This window comes from Xyrauchen texanus, chromosome 40 (assembly GCF_025860055.1).
Source record: "Xyrauchen texanus isolate HMW12.3.18 chromosome 40, RBS_HiC_50CHRs, whole genome shotgun sequence".
In the NCBI taxonomy this organism is placed as follows: domain Eukaryota; kingdom Metazoa; phylum Chordata; class Actinopteri; order Cypriniformes; family Catostomidae; genus Xyrauchen; species Xyrauchen texanus.
In genome coordinates, this window is record NC_068315.1 from 16,597,918 (window position 1) to 16,617,617 (window position 19,700).

Here is a 19,700-nt window from a genome sequence, read left to right on the forward strand (position 1 = left end):
CAGCTCCAAAGTAATGCTGTCCTTGACCTGAAAATGCAAGTTACTAAGTTACAGAGCCAGATTACAAAACGAAATGTACAGAAGTGCCAAAACCACTAATTGAATGTTACTGAAATGAGAAAGGCACCTTTTCCTAAACCTACTATGAAGAATCCTCCTCGTACCGCAACTAGGAAGACGCTCGATAGGCCCAAGCCCAGCTACTGTTTCCATTGTGGAGAGGATGGGCACATTGCTTCTGTGTTAGATAGCGAGTCAAACCCTTCGCTTGTGGCATGTAAGAGGAGACAGTTAAAAGAAAGACAACGTGTATGGGACAGCCACTATGGAAAAGCTGGTTTTGAGTCTTTAAACGAGAACTAGCCCTTGTCGCAGTGTTGTAGTGCTCAGGATTGGTCTTGGTCTATTTTTGAAGATGTCGGTCTCATCTCAGAATCAACCACATTTTTACTCGGTCTTGTCTCGGTCTCAGACAAAGAGGACTCTGGATTTTATTTCAAGACGGTTTAAGACCACAACTCTGGGGATGTCACTAAATTACCTGTGCATTGTCTGGTTTATTTGTTAACATCTTTACTGTGATTGGATGTAAAACTTCTTGCTTCAAATGCAAGCAATAACTTGACTCATTTCTAATTTGAAATGAGTTTTACTGTTAAAGGCTGTAACCCCTCCCCTCTTCACACACACTCCAAGAAAGTGAATGCAGGAGACAGGAGAAGAAACTGTGGCTGTCTAAGAGATGTCAGCCAAATCTTCAGTAATAAAATGTGGCAACCTAAACCAGTGTTTCCCTACCACTGTGCCCACTAGCATAACGCGAAAGATTGTCAGGTGTGCCATGGAAAATGATCACATTTTTCAAAATAAATTAATCCAGTTTTTTCACAGGATTTTAGTGAAGGCCTAGAGACGGTATAAGAGTTTTAAAGTTGCCAATTCGGTATATTTTCCATTACAAATGATTTTATGCAACCAGATTAAATATTTTGTCTATCATAACATTATTGTTCTAACAATCTCTAGTCCACTGTCAAACACAACTCTTCACATGCCCCCAGAATGATGCTTCATCATCACACTTGTGGTAATATCACTCAGTTAGTGAAACAAAAGAATGAATAGAATACAACAAACTAACAGATGATATGAACAGATGTGGCTTACTAGTTGCATTTCTCTCATGAAACATAAAAAGATTATGAGAAACTGTTACATACAGTTACTAAAAGCAAATTATCCTGTTTTAAACACGTCCAAAAGCACTGTGATACAATGTGTAGATTCTGATGTACTGTAATCTTCATGGAGCACGTTTGTCATCGGAACCAGTGAATTGAGGCAGAGCGGCTGCTCCCGGGTCCTAAAGCCTGCTGAATCTAACCTCTGTCATTGTGACATATGTGTGTATCAGGAGTGACTTATAGTCAGGTGCAACTTTATTTCTGGAAAATACACTAAATAAATAAAAACAAAAAATGTATTTGCTGTGCCATTGCAAGAATGAATTTGAAGAACAAATCTACAAATTGGAAAATACACAAATTTGTTGGTTTATCATTATCCAAATAGCACTCTTGATATCTATCTCTCTCTTGATTAGCCTAATATGGGACCGGGTGTGTAGGATCACGACCCGGCCCCGCCCTCCGCCCTGCCACACCCAGTAATGTGTTGAAACAGATCATCAGAAAATTGAAGCAATAAAGACCTGGCCAAATCCAAGGAATCTAAAATAACTGCGTCATTATTAGGATTCTATAGTTATAACAGAAGATTCATCAAGGATTATGCCAAATTTGTGAAGCCACTAAATCATTTTATGGCTGGTTATCCACCTCTAAAGAAGAACTTCAAAGTCAAAAGCCCCAGTAAAAAGTATTTGAATCCCAAAGCAGGCTGTTGGTGTGATATTAGCTATAGTAGCAGGACAGTTGTAAGTGTCACGGTCTGGAGCTGGTGTGCTGGCTATGGGAAACCGGCTTGTCCTGTCTGCATGTTATCTTAGAGTGGTGATGGCGTAGTGGGCTAAAGCACATAACGGTTAATCAGAAGGTCACTGGTTTGATCCCCACAGCCACCACCATTGTGTCCTTGAGCAAGGCACTTAACTCCAGGTTGCTCCGGGGGGATTGTCCCTGTAATAAGAGCACTGTAAGTCGCTTTGGATAAAAGCATCTGCCAAATGCATAAACGTAAATGTAAATCTTTGCAACAGTTTGCTAACCAACTACCTAGCTAACATTATTTACATTACTTGCTGTGCTGTTGTTCGCTCTATATTATAGTATTTTTCCGTTCAAATTTTGCAAAGGTTTGTAGATCCATGACAGCCTAAAAATACAAGTTTGCTAGCACAGTGTTGAAGTTACTAGAGATAATGACATCGATACATTGGCTAAATTTGTCCTCAGCTTAGACTTTGGCTAAGATAAGTATTTTGCTTCCACACCTATTGACAGGGTTATTGTCACACATTTTACAGTACTACAAAAAAAAAAAACATATGCCACATGAACTTTCATAGTGATTAAAATTGCTTCCACTTATTGAGGCCAACTTACCTTTGGGCAGCAGATGCACTGGATTCTGCCATATTTGTCAATTTGTCAGCTATCCCAGTTGTTAGTGTCGTTGGGGGGGGGGTTCTGAAGTAGCACTGAAGGGAGGGGTGTATTTGTTTGGCTGTTGAGTTCAAATATCAACAGTCTTTCTCAGGAATCGCTTACTCGACCCTTTAAAGATCATGAAACGAGACATTGGCATGATTTTGTCAAGCCGATTGCACATGTCTACAACTGTACAAAGCATGAAAAAAGGGTTTGCACCATATGATGTTTCGGTTACAGCCTAGATTGCCAGTAGACCTGGCATTCAATGTCCCTATGAGTCACACTCTTGAATATGTCCAAACCCTGAAAACCCATCTTCAGGAGAGTTACCAGTATGCTAGAAGGAACGCTGCCAAAACAGCTGACAGAAACAAGCAAAAATATGACAAAAGAGTCACAGAATCCACTCTGGAGATTGGTGACGGTGTCTTGTGGGCCTGCAAAGTAAGCACAAACTGGCAGATAAATAGGAGTCTGCTCTGCATGTTGTCATAAGCCGTGCAGGTGAACTAACAGTTTACACAGTCAAACATGAAAGCAAAGATGGTCCCATATGAACATTACGTAGAGACTTCTTGCTACCCTGTGGGTTTTTATCAGTTGGTTTCTACCTGTTGTAGAGAGTCAAGCTGTGTCCAAAACAAGAAAACGACCAGTAACACAACAAAATCCTGATGCTGACAGCACCTGAGCAATGATGATAATGATGAATGTTAACCCACATCCCTGGAGAACTCCCAACATCAAACACCACAATGTTTGCCCAAGAGTATGATGTAATGAAACATCCAATAAAACCGCCTCTTACATCCATTAATCCAGCTGAACAAATCCCTCCCAATCTAGAAGCAATCACTGAAGAATTTCCTGGTAATGTCAATTCCAAAACCCTACCTAGAGGAGAAGACGTAAAACCAACAGAATACATACTTGAAAAATTATATTTACCAGAAACTGAGGAACCAGAAAAGGAAAATGTACAAGATTGCTTACCCAGAGTGAGCTCTGAAAATCATGACCTACCTGAAATGAACATGGAGAAACAGTCTAAAATGGATCCAACTTGTGCTAAAGAAAACTTACTTAAGATTCCGTTTGAAACTAATGAAGTGCATTCCAATGAGTTTGATGTACCTGAGGAGGAAATTACTCAGAATGAAAGTGAACAAGATGTAAATCACATGAAAGCCTTAAGGAGATCTACCAGAATAAGAGAGAAGTCCAAAAGGTTGACTTACCCAGAGTTGGAAAACCCCCTGGCCACTACTATTCAATACTTGTTTCAAGGTTTGAACACAGTCTTCACAAATTCACTCACAGACTAGTGACACTTTGTTCCCTGAACCGAATAACAGTACAGACAATTAGTGTAATGCCAATGGACTTGCATGGAGTAAAGAGGGGAGGGTGTAACCCAGTCTAGGTTTTCAAACTCATAAAACATATATAGTAAATGTAAATGCATAAAATAAAAAAATAAAACATTTATTTAACATCTAACATTTTGAAAATGTACAGTAATTTCAAATCAGATGAATGCAATACGCTACAAAAAAGTTGAGACTAATAACAATTTGAGGAGTTGAAATAGCAAGGCGACGTGAAACAAGTGAGGTAATCGTGTCATAGTATATAGGGAGCCTCCAAAAGCAGCCTAGACCTTCAAAAGCAAGGATCATTCGAGACTTGTCAATTTGCCAACAGATGCTTCAGCAAATAATCCAGCACTTTGAGAACAATATTCCCAAAGACAAATTGGAAGGATTTGGGGTATTTAACCCTCTACAGTGCACAATATAGTTAAAAGATTCAAGGAATCTGGTCAAATCTCAGTGCGTAAAGAGCAAGACGAAAACCATTTCTGAATGCACGTGATCACTGATCCCTCAGACGTCACTATCTTAAAAAATAGCATTCATCTGTAATTATATCATGAATATGGGCTTGGGATAACTTTAGTAAACCTTTGTCAGTCAACACCACTCGCCACTGCATCCATAAATGCAAGTTAAGACTTTACTATGCAAAGCAGAAGCCCTACATCACCACTGTCCAGAAGCGCTGCTGACTTCTCTGGGCTCGGCTTCGTCTTAGATGGAATGTAGAACAGTGGAACTGTGTTTTTGGTCTAAAGAGTCCACATTTCAAAATATTTTTGAAAAACAAAGCCCTCGTGTTATAAGGGCCAAAGAGGAAAAGGACCATCCAAGCTGTTATTAGCCAGGGGTGTGGGTTATGGGCCAGGGGGTGTGGGTTATGGGTCAGTTACCATGGCATGGGCAACTCTGTGAAAAAACAATGAATGTAGACAGATATGTAAAAATATTGGAGCAACATATACTGCCATCTAGCACAGTCTTTTCCAGAGACGTTTTCCAGCAGGACAACTTCAAACCACATACTGCCCAGATTTGAAGTGCATGGCTGTGTAAGCAGAGAGTGTGAGATTGGCTCCAATTGAGAATGTGTGGTGCATTATTAAGCACACCTTACAGCAACAAAGACCCCATACAATTGTGCAGCTAAAGACCTAAATAATGGATGACTGTGGGAAAATTACACTTTCTAAACTTATCAAACTTGTGTTTTCAGTGACCAAATGCTTTATAAGTGTTATTAGAAGAAATGGTGATGTTTCACAGTGGTAAACACTCAACTGTCCCAACTTGTTTGGAGTGTGTTGCAATCTTCTGATTTGAAATTACTGTAATTGTTGTACAAAAACAATGAAAATCACAAGGAAAAGCATCATATAATGTTTAGTTGTAGTGCTTTCAATATAGCAAAGGGTGAATATAATTTACAAATCTGTTCTTTTCATTTTAAAAATAGTTCAAAATGTCACTGTTTTTACTGTATTTTGGATCAAATAAATCAAGTCTTGGTGAGCAGAAGAGATTCTTTTAAATGGTAGTGTAGGTCTAAAATTAAGTAAAGTCTTTGTGTAAAGAAATTGTATAGTCAGATTACTTCTTTTAACTAAAAACTTGACTTTGATCATCAAGTCTCCTCATATTCATTCTCTTTATGTCACATTCCTCATTGATAGGCCCAGGGGAGGGGTCTTTTGTCTCCTCAGGTGTGAATTATAATCTATATTCATGATAGTTCACGCCTCCTCGCATATGACCTTTCAAACACTAAAAGTGTCTTACAAAAGTTCCATTACTATATTGTTTTGTATGAATGAGTGATGAGGATGGTTTTCACATCATTTTGTAGCAAAATCTCTAGTCTACAAGATCCAGTTCTGAAAAGTCTTGTGGACACATGTTTAATATGTGTTATATGGCCTTATTTCAATTACTTATAAAAACCATGCATAAAGGTTATTTTCTCAAAAATACAAACCTGTACATACCTGTTGCTCACATATTATTGTAGCCCAGTTTCTGCTGAATACAGTGTTATCAGACTTTAGCCATTAATATATTTTAAAGCAACTGAAAAAAGCACAAATGTCAAGGCATGTCAAAACTTCTCCAAGGCCCAAAACACCCTCAGACCCCAGAGGGTTAAAAACGTATTTGTCCAAAACACTGTGGCAGAAATCTGTGTTCATACTGTATGTAACAGGAAAGTCAACCTTCTGCTGATCATTTGCATTTTTCATCTTCTACCAATCTACATGTCATGAGAACCTTGTGTGACTAAAATATCTTAAACTTCTTTTTTTCAAGGAACTTTTTATTTTATTGGTCTCATCTCATCAAGGGATAATGAAAGAAAAAGAAAATTAGCTGCATGATGCCACCTGAAAACTTTCACCAATGAATCATGCACAATAAGACCAGGAATGTGCATGGAAAAAGTAAACATGGTGAATTTTAATTTAATAAAATTCACTCAGCCTCTGGTGTGACAGAACTGACTGAGTGGGAATGAGACTCATGATGAATTGCCTCATCAGACTAATGTCTCCTCACAAATTGCCTAATAAGTGCCACATAAACATGCAAGTAATGACAGAAACATTATTATGCCTGAAACCACAGCAACTGTACTATGACACGCCATCATCTTTTTCACTTCAAGTTGAATATAAATAAGACTGGAAACGGAGTGTCTACGTGTAACCAAAAACCAAGTTAAACAACAAACAAATCAATGTCCTCCTTGTCCTATTAAAAGTTATTTCAGAGTCACACCCCATTTTTGTTCTCTCCATCCCGAAGTAACTCTTCATCGTAAACACTGTGACATCATCACAGTTGACTTCTGATTCCTGAGGATATGCATGCATCTAGGGAAAGTGGGGCAGAGCGGTTTAATAACCTGACATTCAAACACGATACTGAGAGGACAGAGATGATGCCAAAACAGAAGGAAAATGCTTAAACAAGCTGGATTTCAGGCTGACTTGAATATCTCCATTCTCTCACTCATAACTCTAAGCCTTGGCAGAGTCATAGGCCTTCAACTGAATTTTACATCAGTTGGGATCTAAACAAGCATAATGTTCTGGAAATTCCACAAAATCTGTACCTTATCCCTGGACCACCCTGACTTTAACTAAACCATTTGTAGGTTGATTTCACTTAAAAGCGTAAACAATGTGCCTCTGTAGTACTATTAAACATTCCTCTTTTTGTATAAGTGGCCTGTCCAGCCCGTCACGACTACATTGGCTCAACCAGTGGTGTGAGTTTGGGGTGGGACCAGGCCCGGTTACAGATAAAATCGCTGAGGGTGCTTCTGAAAAGAGTAGGAGTGCTCTGTATAAAGTGGAGAAGTGATATCATTATTATTATTTTTATTTTGTTTAGATAAAATCATATTTAATGCTACCAATACAACATATTTAATCCACGATTTACTGTCTTTAAGAAAAAAAAAATATTTATTTATTTATAAACATTTATTACTTAATTTTTCTGCTCATGAATACAGCAAGCAATGTGGGAAATGTTATCCACTGCCACTGATAGTCAGTTTTGCATTTCACTATAGGGTTCGATTTGGGAGAAGTGTATAGCGCTGGCAATGCTCCAAAATGGGCAGCAAAGATATAGGGAGACCACAAACCAAACCCTTACCTAATCTTTACATATTCTGAACTGCCCCACCCCCTTCTGGAGTAACCAAGCCCTCTTTTGGAGGTTATGCCCCTGTTTGGAGATCTCCGTGCTGCTACAGTACTTAGGATTTGGCTGTTGGAAACAGATACTAGACCAGCAGTCAAAATTTTTACAAACCAAAATTGTGTGTTGTAGTACACGTTCGGCTGCAGTTTTCCAGTGAAATATCCTGCGGGGGCTGTCAAAAGCAACTGCAATGATGTTGTAATCAGAAAAGGGTTTTAAGGTGAAGTATAGATGGGTGTTTTAATGAGTAAACCATACCTCCCTATTCTAAAACTTAAACTAAACCTAACCAATAGTATCCTAAAAGATAAATGAGAGGTGAACAAAACAGACATCCTTACTCTTAACAACACCTAAATATAACCAATATTTTAAAAAGCACATTTTCTGAAGCAACCATGCCATTTTTTGTAATTTCTATGGTACTTTCGTTTCAGACATCCTTGGCAAGGTTTGAACCATAGTCTAGGATTTCCATGTTCAATGCTCTATCAGGTGAGCGACTGTGCAAGTTAATCACACAGGAATAAGTTTGTAAATGTAGGTGGGTCTGTAAACCAAGCATTAAAATGTATAATTTTTCAAGTGATGGTTTGGAGTAAAAGTGTGTTGATATCATTAAAAAATTATTTATGTGAAAGTGAATAAAACGCACAGTTGTTGTACTGCCTCTCGTGTTTATTTCACCAGGAAACTGCAGGGAAACGTAGTCCATGGCACATAAAACTCAGTTTGCAACAATGTAGTTATAGTAACATTTTTTCTATGAGAATAGTTTAAAAAAAACACCTTTACTTAAGACAGTCTTTAATCATTCAAGCCATTTTTTACCATCTGTTCTGACATCACAAGAAAACTAACTGACATTTTGATACCAGTGTTTGTGACTTAAATACTAAAATGTGCAGAATGCATTGGAGTTCGTTGACAAGCTACAAATGATAATGATACATTTCTGAAGAGGGTTTACTCTAAGAGCTGATTCTGCTTAATAGGCTTAGATTACCTTAAATTAGATTGGAGATTGAAAATATATCTAGATTAAGTTCGGTTTAGGGTTTATACAGTAATATTTTGAATATAACGGGGTTCAATATACACTCAGACGATATAGTGCTGGTCCTTTGAGCCTCATAGTTTACAATTACATTTAATCATTTACAGTAGAAGACACTTTTATCCACAGAGACTTACAGATGAGGATAAACACAAGCAATTTATTATAGAGCAGCCATCAATATTAACAGCAACATAAAACTGCATTTTATTAGTAAACAGAAAAGCTAGAACAGAAGTGTAAAGGGAAGAAAATGAAAAATAGATTTTCAAAGGAAATTAATAGTAAGTGCCTTTAGGTTTATGGATTAATTAAGTGATCATTGACGTGGTAGGTTACATCTTCAGCTGTTTTTTTGAAGACTGTGTCATAGTTTCATTAACAGACAAATTACAGTGCATCTGGAAAGTATTCACAGCGCTTCACTTTTTCCTCATTTTGTTATGTTACAGCCTTATTCCAAAATGGATTAAATTCATTATTTTCCTCAAAGTTCTACAAACAACTCCATAATGACAACATGAAAGAAGTTTGTTTGAAATCTTTGCAAGGCACTGTATCCATGCCTCTCTTTTCACAAGTAGGTCTAATCTGCCAGCTCCTTAAGATACCATTGTTTTGTTTGAGCTGTGGCCATGGAGATTTTGTCCTTGGAGATTGTTGGTGGCCATTTTGCTTTCTTTGAAAAGTGGATTTTAGAACAGTAGACTACAAGTATGGTGTCACTGGAAGCACTAAAGAAATTTTTTCAGAGTGTGTTAATTCAAATGGCAGGACTAGGAAAGCATCATCATTGCATAAGGTAATGTTTTTCCATGCTGTGGTCTAACCACAGTGCCAATCCTACAATTCACATTTCACCATGTGTTCCACAAACCTATATACCGGTATATATATTTTTTTCATTGCACAAAATCCACAATAATTTAATAATTTACAAAAGATTACTGATCTAATTTTACAATAAACTTTAGTACTGTACAAGATCTTGCTCTATATACCATCTCTAATAAATTAATAAAGAGATTAAATTTGGAGTTATTCATTTATGCTGGGTCAGTTTAATTGTTTATCATTAAACATATTAGACTAAACATTTAAAATAATATGGCAACTTTTTGCTCCTTTCAGTCCTGAAATATTTTGGCTCAAAACTGGGGTTTTACGTATATAAATGCTTAAATGTACTTTCAAGGTCAACTGCTGCACTATGCATGTAGTTGGTGGTTGTCATTAGGAAATATTCATGATTTGTACAGATAATCTTCTTGTTTATGACAGGAAGCAGAAAAGGCCTTGACCAAGATCCGTGAAAATCGAATCCAACAAGAGCATATTATAACAATTTGTCATGAGGAAAAGCAATGATATTGCAAGGGGTTATGGCTTACAGTGGTTCATTGATTTCAAGGTTAGCGTCATCTACTAATGTGCACTTATAAAAAGCAACAACCAAACACATAGTATGACTTATTTGTGGGCTTAACCTAGATGAGTATGAATTATTCGCAACAGGGCTCTCAATCTGTGGCTGTTTCTAAGCTTACCAGAATGGCTGTACATAATTAGCGCATGGAGACGTGACTTACCAAGAGATGACAGCGACATGGTTTATCAGCTAAAAACACTTTGATCAAAGGAATAGTTCACGTAAGCATTCTGCTAAATACTCTCTTATCCTGCAAAGGAATATGATCGCAAATGAAGGGGAAGAAGACGTAGAGACATTTCAACAAACACCACTTTTGCATTAAAGAGGACAGACAGGGAAATATACCAAGGTAACCATAGGCTATTGCTGAAAGTTCAAGCAGTCAGCAGCCTTCAAAATATACGGCAACTGAAATAATAATTACAAAACAAATACAAAATAAAATTCAGTTTAACCATTTCATAAAAAACAAATACATGTCTGTGTTTCATTTTAACAAATACATTTTGAAAGGATAACACATACAGTTTAATAGACAACCTAATTCATGGTACTACATTGTACCTTTACAGGACATTGAAGCAGGTTGCTGTGGCCAGTGATCCTTGTCAATTCGTTTTCCTCCCCTGAGCTTAATCAACTTGGGCTAATGCATTTGACCGGAAGAAACCATACAGGAGCATACAGCAAAGAACAGCAATCCATCTGTTTTCCATATGAGTTTAAGGCCTCTAATGGATGACTTCATCATATGCAAGGCCTATACTGTACCAATCCTTTACCCTGCATCTCTTTTAAATACAATTAGGCCAATAGTCTATTACACTGCACTTTTCATCCACAGATGGTTGCACTTTGCTTGTTAAATGTTTATCACAACCCGAAAAGCTTCTGATCTAAAAGCAATTGAACTGTTGGCCCACCATCTTTCATATGCAACATATAAGGAATTTGTGGGGGTAAAGCTTATCTTTTACATTTCACTGCACCCAAACATCAACCAACCCTCACAGCATAGTCAAACTATTGTTGTGATACATTGTTACTTTGAGGCAAAGTTTCTTTAAAGATATTTAAAGGGATAGTTCACCCAAAAATAGAAATTACTTACCCACATGTTGTTACAAACCCATATGACTTTCTTTACTCCATGAAAAAAACAATCAAAAGATGTTTGGCAGAATATTAGCCCCAGTCACCATTCACTTTGTTAGCATATTTTTTCCATAAAATAAAAGTAAATAGTGACTGAGGCTAAAATTCAGTCTGATATATCCTTTTGAGTTCAATGGAGGAAAGAAAGTCAAATGGGTTTGGAACAACATGAAGAAGTGTTGATGACAGAACTTTCCTTTTTGGGTAAACTATCACTTTAGGCAATGTGTATGGAATAAATGCATGGCTGTGATTCAGCAGTACTGAATTTGAATTGGTGTTTTTTCTTCACCAATGAAAGAAACAAAAGCATCAATCTTTGCAAGGCACCACGCAACACAGACTGACAGCTTGTATGAAACACAGTGCATGCAGACAAGTGTGGCGATAAAAATCAGCTAAATGTCCCAGTGCTGTTATACAAAATAGCAGCACTCGTCCAATCAATTTAGAGGACTGGAAATGGAACTACGGTTGTATAAACTCTACAAATCTTCTGTTCCTTTTCTACATTTAATTTCTTCCCCTACTTTGAAGGCAGAATTGACAATAAACTGGCTTTGATGTTATCCATTATTTGAATGAGCCATGGACAAATATTTATTGTGAAATGAATGAGATTACATTCATGATCCACATGGACACTTGTCAACTGATTTTCCCTCAACTATAAACAAGGAGGAGATTCTAAGACAAAAAGACATTTTCTAAATTAGGCAACTCTGTTCATTAATCTCTATTGTGGACAAGGACTTGCTTGGACTTGGATAGTAAACTGATTGGCTGTTGTAAAACACTCCAACTCGTACAATTTCATCCTATTTAGCCAACTCGTACAAATCCTCATGATTTCTTCGTGAGATTTTGTTGGAAACTACTGTAAACTGATATAAAGTCCTTACTGTAAAAGTTCCCAAGGAAACACTGAAAGACCGTATCTAATAAAAACAGAATCATTCACTGTGCTGTTAAAAACCTGGAAAGAACAATGCCCTCACTCTGTTCAGCAATGAACAGCCCATACTGCTTCATTCATTAAAAATTCACTTTATGTGACCAACTGCATGTGTACAACAGCAAAATCAGCACATTTCCACATTTCCAGGAAACAGACTCCAGCTTTTTCTCCACGTACCACTAGATAAGTGATGCTCTGTGATTCAGCTCTCTTCCTCTTCTGCCCATCCCTTTCCTCATCGCCCTCCCTTTCCCTCAGATTTAAGGAGTACTCAAATAGAATATTTTAGATGTTTGTAGTTCATTGTTACTTGATGGGGATAAAATCCTATGATCTTGAGAAGCCGTCCACAGATAAGGAGTTTTCCATGGCCAATGTCGATGCGAACTCACACGTATGATGTATTGGTTTTATATATAAATTATTTATATTTAATTATTGAAACTGACACGTATACACTGAAATTAAACACTTTTTAACGCTATTTTTACATAAGAATATCTCAGCTCTGTAGGACCACACAATCAAGTAATTTGTGAGCAAAATGTTTAAGCTCAAAAAGCCCATAATGTCAGCAAGTAATCCATAGGACTCTCCTAAAAGTTCTTTTGTTTTTATCGATTCACATTCTGTGCATTTAACCACATAATGGGAAGGGAGGATCATTTATAGAAAAAAAAGGACATAAAAGAGAATCCTGTGTTCAATACAAGTTAATTTCAATCGAAAGCATATGTGGCATAATGTAAAGAGTGATAATCTCATTCAGTGAATTAACACACCCTGAAAAAATTTCTTTAGTGCTTCCAGTGACACCATTCTTGTAGTCTACTGTTCTAAAATCCGCTTTTCAAAGAAAGCAAAATGGCAACCAACAATCTCCAAGGCCAAAATCTCCATGGCCACAGCTCAAACAAAACAATGGTATCTTAAGGAGCTGGCTAAAGTTTGTTCATAGTAAATAGACCAAACAAATTACACCGCTGGCCAAATGTTTGGAAACATTTACAGATTTTGCTGTTTCGGAAGGAAATTTGTCCTTTAATTCACCAAAGTGGCATTCAACTGATCACAAAGTATAGTCAGGACATTACTGATGTAAAAAACAAAAGTAATTTTTGAGAGGCAGGCCCCATTTCAAGCAGCCATCACTCCAACACCTTATCCTTGATTAATCATGATAAATTGCTAATTTGGTACTAGAAAATCACTTGCCATTATATCAACACAGTTGAAATCTATTTGGTTCATTCAATGAAGCTTAATATTGTCTTTGTGTTAGTTTTTGAGTTGCCACAGTATGCAATAAACTGGAATGTCTTAAGGTCAATATTAGGTCAAAAAATGGGCTCTAACAAGGACAGAAAGAGACGTGGAAGGCCCAGATGCTCAACTAAACAAGAGGATAAGTACATCAGAGTCTCTAGTTTGAGAAATAGATGCCTCACATGTCTTCAGCTGACAGCTTCATTGAATTCTACCCGCTCAACACCAGTTTCATGTACAACAGTAAAGAGAAGACTCAGGGGTGCAGGACTTATGGGAAGAATTGCAAAAAAAAAAAAGCCACTTTTGAAACAGAAAAACAAAAAGAAAAGGTTAGAGTGGGCAAAGAAACAGACATTGGACAACAGATAATTGGAAAAGAGTGTTATGAATCTTAACCCCATTGAGCTTTTGTGGGATCAGATAGTCTGTAAGGTGCGTGAGAAGTGCTCAACAAGACAGCCACATCTATGGCAAGTGCTACAAGAAGTGTGGGGTGAAATGTCACCTGAGTATCTGGACAAACTGACAGCTGGAATGCCAAGGATCTGCAAAGCTGTCATTGATGCACGTGGAGGATTTTTTTTTGATGAGAACTCTTTGAAGTAGTTTAAGAAACTTAAAAAAAAAAATCAAATTGTAATAGTAATTTTTCATGTTATTAATGTCCTGACTATACGTTGTGATAAAATGAATGACACTTTGGTGAAAACAAGTACCACTTTCTCTCCATAAGAGCAAAATCTGCACATTATTCCAAACTTTTGGCCATCAGCGTATATTTAAAAACATTGATGCATTATGACTGCATAATAATATTTAGCAAGATAAAGTTTAATTTAAGATAAATATTTATTAAGCATTAGCTTATGGTGCATAAGAGACTATTTGAAAAGTCCACACACTGCTAAAATGTCACTGGTGTCCGAGTGTTCAATGCAACTGCTTACAGGTTCTGTCTTAAAAACTGCTATTAAAAAAACATTTACACATTCTAAAGTTTGTAAATTGTATGCATAACTTACACTTTAATTGGATGAATTAATGAATGTATACTTTTTTCAGATGGCCCCTTAAAAGTACTAGTTAATTAAAGAGTTCAATGTTTTATGCCTGTATGATATAATCATGTATTCTTTAACCTAAATGTGCTAATGATATTGTTGTAAAATTCCCTCATGTTTCGACACTGCTCTTCTGGTGGATGAATCTGATTTGAGCTTATCTTGACATCACCTGTTTGTGACCTTGACTGAGAAATTCAGAGCTGGAGTCATAACGTGCAATTTTCATGTTGGTATTATTATGTTATAGGATTAAACATTAAAAAATGAAATATTACTTGTTTTCATGAAGATAAACATCACTCTTATTTACATATTTTGAATGAATTAATTGTACACATTTCTGACTCTACGCTCAAAGTGCTTTTACATAGAGAACAGGGGACTCTCCTGAATCACCACCAGTTACCAGTATATTTTAATATGATTATTCAAATGTATTGTATTATACTTATCAATTTAAGAGGTGAAACTCGTGATACTGCTGATTCCAGTTCAACGAAAGACTTCAATTTTCATTATTAATCTCATCAATGAAATCTCTGAGGAAAACATTGGTTGACAAAAGGTTTTTTAATTTCGTCTATGATAACGAAGAAGAGACGAAAAAGACGCATATCATGATGATAATTAAATAATTTTATGAAAGCATACGGTTGAGGAAAATATGATGATAAACATTATACTGCAAAATATTAACAGTGATATATCTGTAAATAGAAGAAGATATTAGATATCAATTCATTGAAACGATTAATCCAGTGTGTTGGGCATTTCTCCACTTGAGCTGCGTGTTGAACGCGCTAACACAGGCAAAATGAACCGCTAGAAAACGGGGTAAATACAAAATTAAAATATCCTATTTATTCATGAGATTCATCAATATACTAAATTAATGAATATGTGAACCTGAACTAAATTACGTGCTAAACAGATTATGTGTAATTTGCATAGTTAATCCAAGGTTTCCATAAGAAACACATTACATGCAATGTTATTTTTCACAGAAAATCAATAAGTCTCTAAAGCATGAAGAATTCAGAAAACAGGCTAACTTCTAAAAAGTACCTAATACTTCAGTCTATTCATTATTACTTCAGGAGCTCAAAGGACAGTAGGCCTATGCACATTTATACTGTACAGCCCTATTGACAACATAGATACATCATGATTGGTAAACACACGAGTAATGTTCGATTCACAAAAGCATGAAAACCCTACTAGACAACATACTGTATCCAGTTCCACGCATTATTGCAGGTAAACGACTTTGCCAAACGGATAACAGATAAACATCCACCCAGACTGCAGTGATGCTGTACTGAACTGTGTGACTGTGACTGAAGGAACTGAACAGCATCCTCAGCCAGAACATGTGACAGTGGCACTTCTTTCCTGTGATTACGGACATGACGTCATGACACAAAGAGGAACGACAAAAGCCAGCAATTTCATGCCAAATCCGACCTGACAGCTCCAAATATAAATTATTTTTATAGGCTAACTGAAATGAATCGGGGTAAGGTAAGGACACTGTTTTGAACAATTACTGTTTATGTACATAATCAATAATGGCAATTTGTTCATTTTAACCAAATATTCTTACATAATGCATCTTTAATGTTTTGCACTGTACAATGCAGAAACAAGACAAATGTAATGCAACAAGTTTGGCAAACCAAACAAATGAAGTGACTCTGATGAAACAGCACGCTGGAACAGATGTAAAGAAACCAGTATGAAGAAACAACAGCTAGAGTTATACAGGGCCACACCACTTCTGCCATGTCAAATGTATTATGAATACTCTTAAAATCATAAAATTGGAACCCTTTATAAACCACCCCACTAAAGCCCAAATAAATGCCTTACCTTCAGCGAGAAAGGCTCTTATGCACAAAGCTCACCACATCAACACACTTCAACCTAATTATATAAACAGATTAATATTGGTGCGGTTGGGTACAGGTGCAAGAATAAAAAGCAAATGTGCAACTAAACAGGAGAGAGAGAACAAAGCTGTAAATGAAATGCAAGAGAAGCACTAAATAGTTGACAGGGACGATAACAAACACAACATCCTCTTTATAAACATAATTTATCAATCAAATACATTACATGCACCAATCACAAGGGAGAGGCACACGTGTGCTCAATAACGGAGGATTGAGCTTAATATTAGCAACTGCATTCTCTAATAACAGGCGCACACCAAGCGCACTTAATAGGGAATGCGTATAGACACTGACAGACTTAATAATGATTTTAAAAAAAAACACACATTAAAGCCATCTTATTGGTCACTTATAATTACGATGCATGCAAACGTTTTAAGCTCATAGTAATTGAGATGAAAAACAAAAATTTACTTATTACACTTGACCATTTAAAATTAAATATTGAATTTAAAAATGTGCTTAAAAATTCTTAAAAGAATCTTAAAGGAATTGGTGTCCATTTACATGACCACATGCCTAAAATTTTGATGTAGACTATCTTTATGCATCAGTCTTTCTAAGAACAGCATGGCAACATGGGTAAATGGGTTTATGGGTAAATCCAGAATGTCAGGGTGTATTGACTTGAATTGACGTGAATATGGAAAAAGTTGTATTTAAAAAATTGCAGGTCCACAAATATTAAAACCACAAATTATGTTTTAAATGTGTACAAGGGACATTTAAGGTATAATAAAGTCAAAATGACCTTAAAAAAGAACCGCCTCTGGTTACAGTATATACAACTTTACAACTTGTTGCCATGATACGTAATGCCGTAAACCCTAAAACGACAGTAAAAACTAAGATTGAAACTTTACAGCTCAAATAATGCACAAGTCTTAACAGAAGAATTAATGTAAGTGCTTTAATAAAATTATAAGCTTCAAATTTCTGCATAATTGACTCCACAAATTGGCCCCAATTGGACCCTATTGACTTGCATTGTGAGGACCAACATGGCTTTAATATCCTTCTAAAAATCTTTAGTTGTGTTCAGTAGAAGAAAGAAAGTGAAACACATCTAGGAATGCATGAGGGTGAGTAAATTATTAGAAAATGTTCATTTTGGGATTAACGATTCCTTTAATACTTATGTTAATCTACCATGAGGCTGATGCTGATCTCAAAATAGCCAATTATCAGCTGATTTATTGGACAATCACTAACCTTGAGAAATTTCACTTTCATTACACCTCTGCATTCTCATATGATCCTTTTAACCTCAACTTGACCTTTTCACATTTTCCTGTTAGAGACCATTTGTTTTGTTTCCTCACCTTCCTATAACAGCTTCAAAGTCAATAGGTTTTTATAACCAATGAGCTCTTTAAAAACAATAGCTCTTGCCACACAAATCATGTTCATTTTATTAAGATCTATAAGCCACATGAGGACAGACATGTTTATTTAGTGCATTGCAGCCTTCAAAATGTACCTTGGCAGTAAAGTAAAAGGCATGTTTTACTTGAGAAATGTGATACATTGTCCCAGAATTCAACTCTGATCACAAAACATCACTTTACATAAGGGCTAATTCTAAACCGCACTCTATTGGACTCCTTTGCTCTCTGCAGCTATCCACACAAATCAAACTCAAAAGCTGTTAACGGACCACTAAACGCCGCCGCTCTTTTGAACAGCAGCTTCCCAATTGAGTTGAGTGGCCATCCGGCGCAAAGTTGTTGACCTAGCACCTCTCTGTTCGTATCCCGCGAGCTTGACGCACAGGTCGCTTCCTCTTGCAAGTGAGACATTGTCCTTTGAAGTTGTTCAACTAACCAGCCGGTGTCAACACGACAGGAGGCTGTTTTTGCGGACAGTTGAACAACAAATGCTGACACGCCAAGAGATGCTGCCTGATATCCATTCATCTTTAGATATTTTTTGTTATAAATATGTGGATTGCGCGCGACAGCAAAATACGCAAGTCTCGAGCCAGCGTGGATAGCCAGACACATACAACCCCCGGAGGTGTGGTAGCTTTTGATAGATGATATGTTGTTTAAAATGTATAAAAAAAAATAATTTTTTAAAAGAAGAAAGAAACAGTCTAAGGCTGATGTTGTTGTTAACAGGGTGTGATTTAGGCACTTTTGTAATAGGACACAGGCAGTTTGCCTACACAAAACTTGACGCCAAGTTATAATTGTATAGGACCTATGTTATATATAACATATATGGCGGATAAACCTCATTGCTTCTTTGCACTATACAATCAGCTCAGTTCACCCTTTACCTCGCGTGTGTAGCATACACATCTTGCGCACTGCGCCCGACAACTAAGCACAGAAATTTATGGAGAAGCGGCAAGCTCAAGCTGCCTGTCTGTCTGCCTTCTGGAGGATATTTTTCCACAACGGAAAAATCAACAAATTAGCTAATAATTATCGGAGAGTGTCGCGCGATTCATATCAGATTAAAACATCATTTGACTGGTTGTGGCCATTTGTTTCGTGATAGATGTCGCGACATTCCGGCACGATTGATTCACGAGCTTAATGTTATTATGGAGACAGGACCCGTTATCTCGCAAGTGTATCATTATGACGCGTCATTCCCCGCCTGCATCGAACGGGTCAGTGTTACTAACGTCAGCAGCTGAAACAGCTTTAAAATCGGCAGTGTCTAGAAAGCCACATAAACGAGCCTGTTTGTATATTTCAGTAAAAAGCAATGTCCTTTCCCACGTACCTGGGATGTGCTCTTTTTGAGGTCCCACAGCAGTCTGTGTTTAGTTCTTCGTGTAGTGTGACGAATCCGGTCTGTGCTGAGCATTTCTGAGGGAAAGGTTGTGCAGAGGAGAGCGAGAGAATTGAGCTCACTCAGATTGTGTCTTGTGTGGGTCGGATGGCGAGGGGAATGGTTCCTCCCAGCGTGTGGGTAAACTTTTACGGAAGCACACTCCACCCCATCCCATCCCACTCCACTATTACACAAATGCTTCACACAGAGGCTGAATCATTGCCTACTACCACATGATCTTTAATGCGTTAATTAATTGTTAATTAAATACGTATTAAATACGTATCAACAAATATCTACTGTAAATAACCTTTGTATATCACTTGTTTA

General features: G+C 37.0%; 1 protein-coding gene across 1 annotated transcript in view; it reads right to left on the reverse strand.

Moving 5' to 3' along the window:
- LOC127633286 (junctional cadherin 5-associated protein-like) overlaps positions 1-19,464 on the reverse strand; it is a 41,410-nt gene extending 21,946 nt beyond the window's left edge. Inside the window, exon 1 of the mRNA XM_052112284.1 lies at positions 19,320-19,464. The gene's annotated coding sequence lies outside the window, so the exon portion shown is untranslated. The remainder of the gene's footprint in view (positions 1-19,319) is intronic.
- Positions 19,465-19,700: the final 236 nt, after the last annotated feature.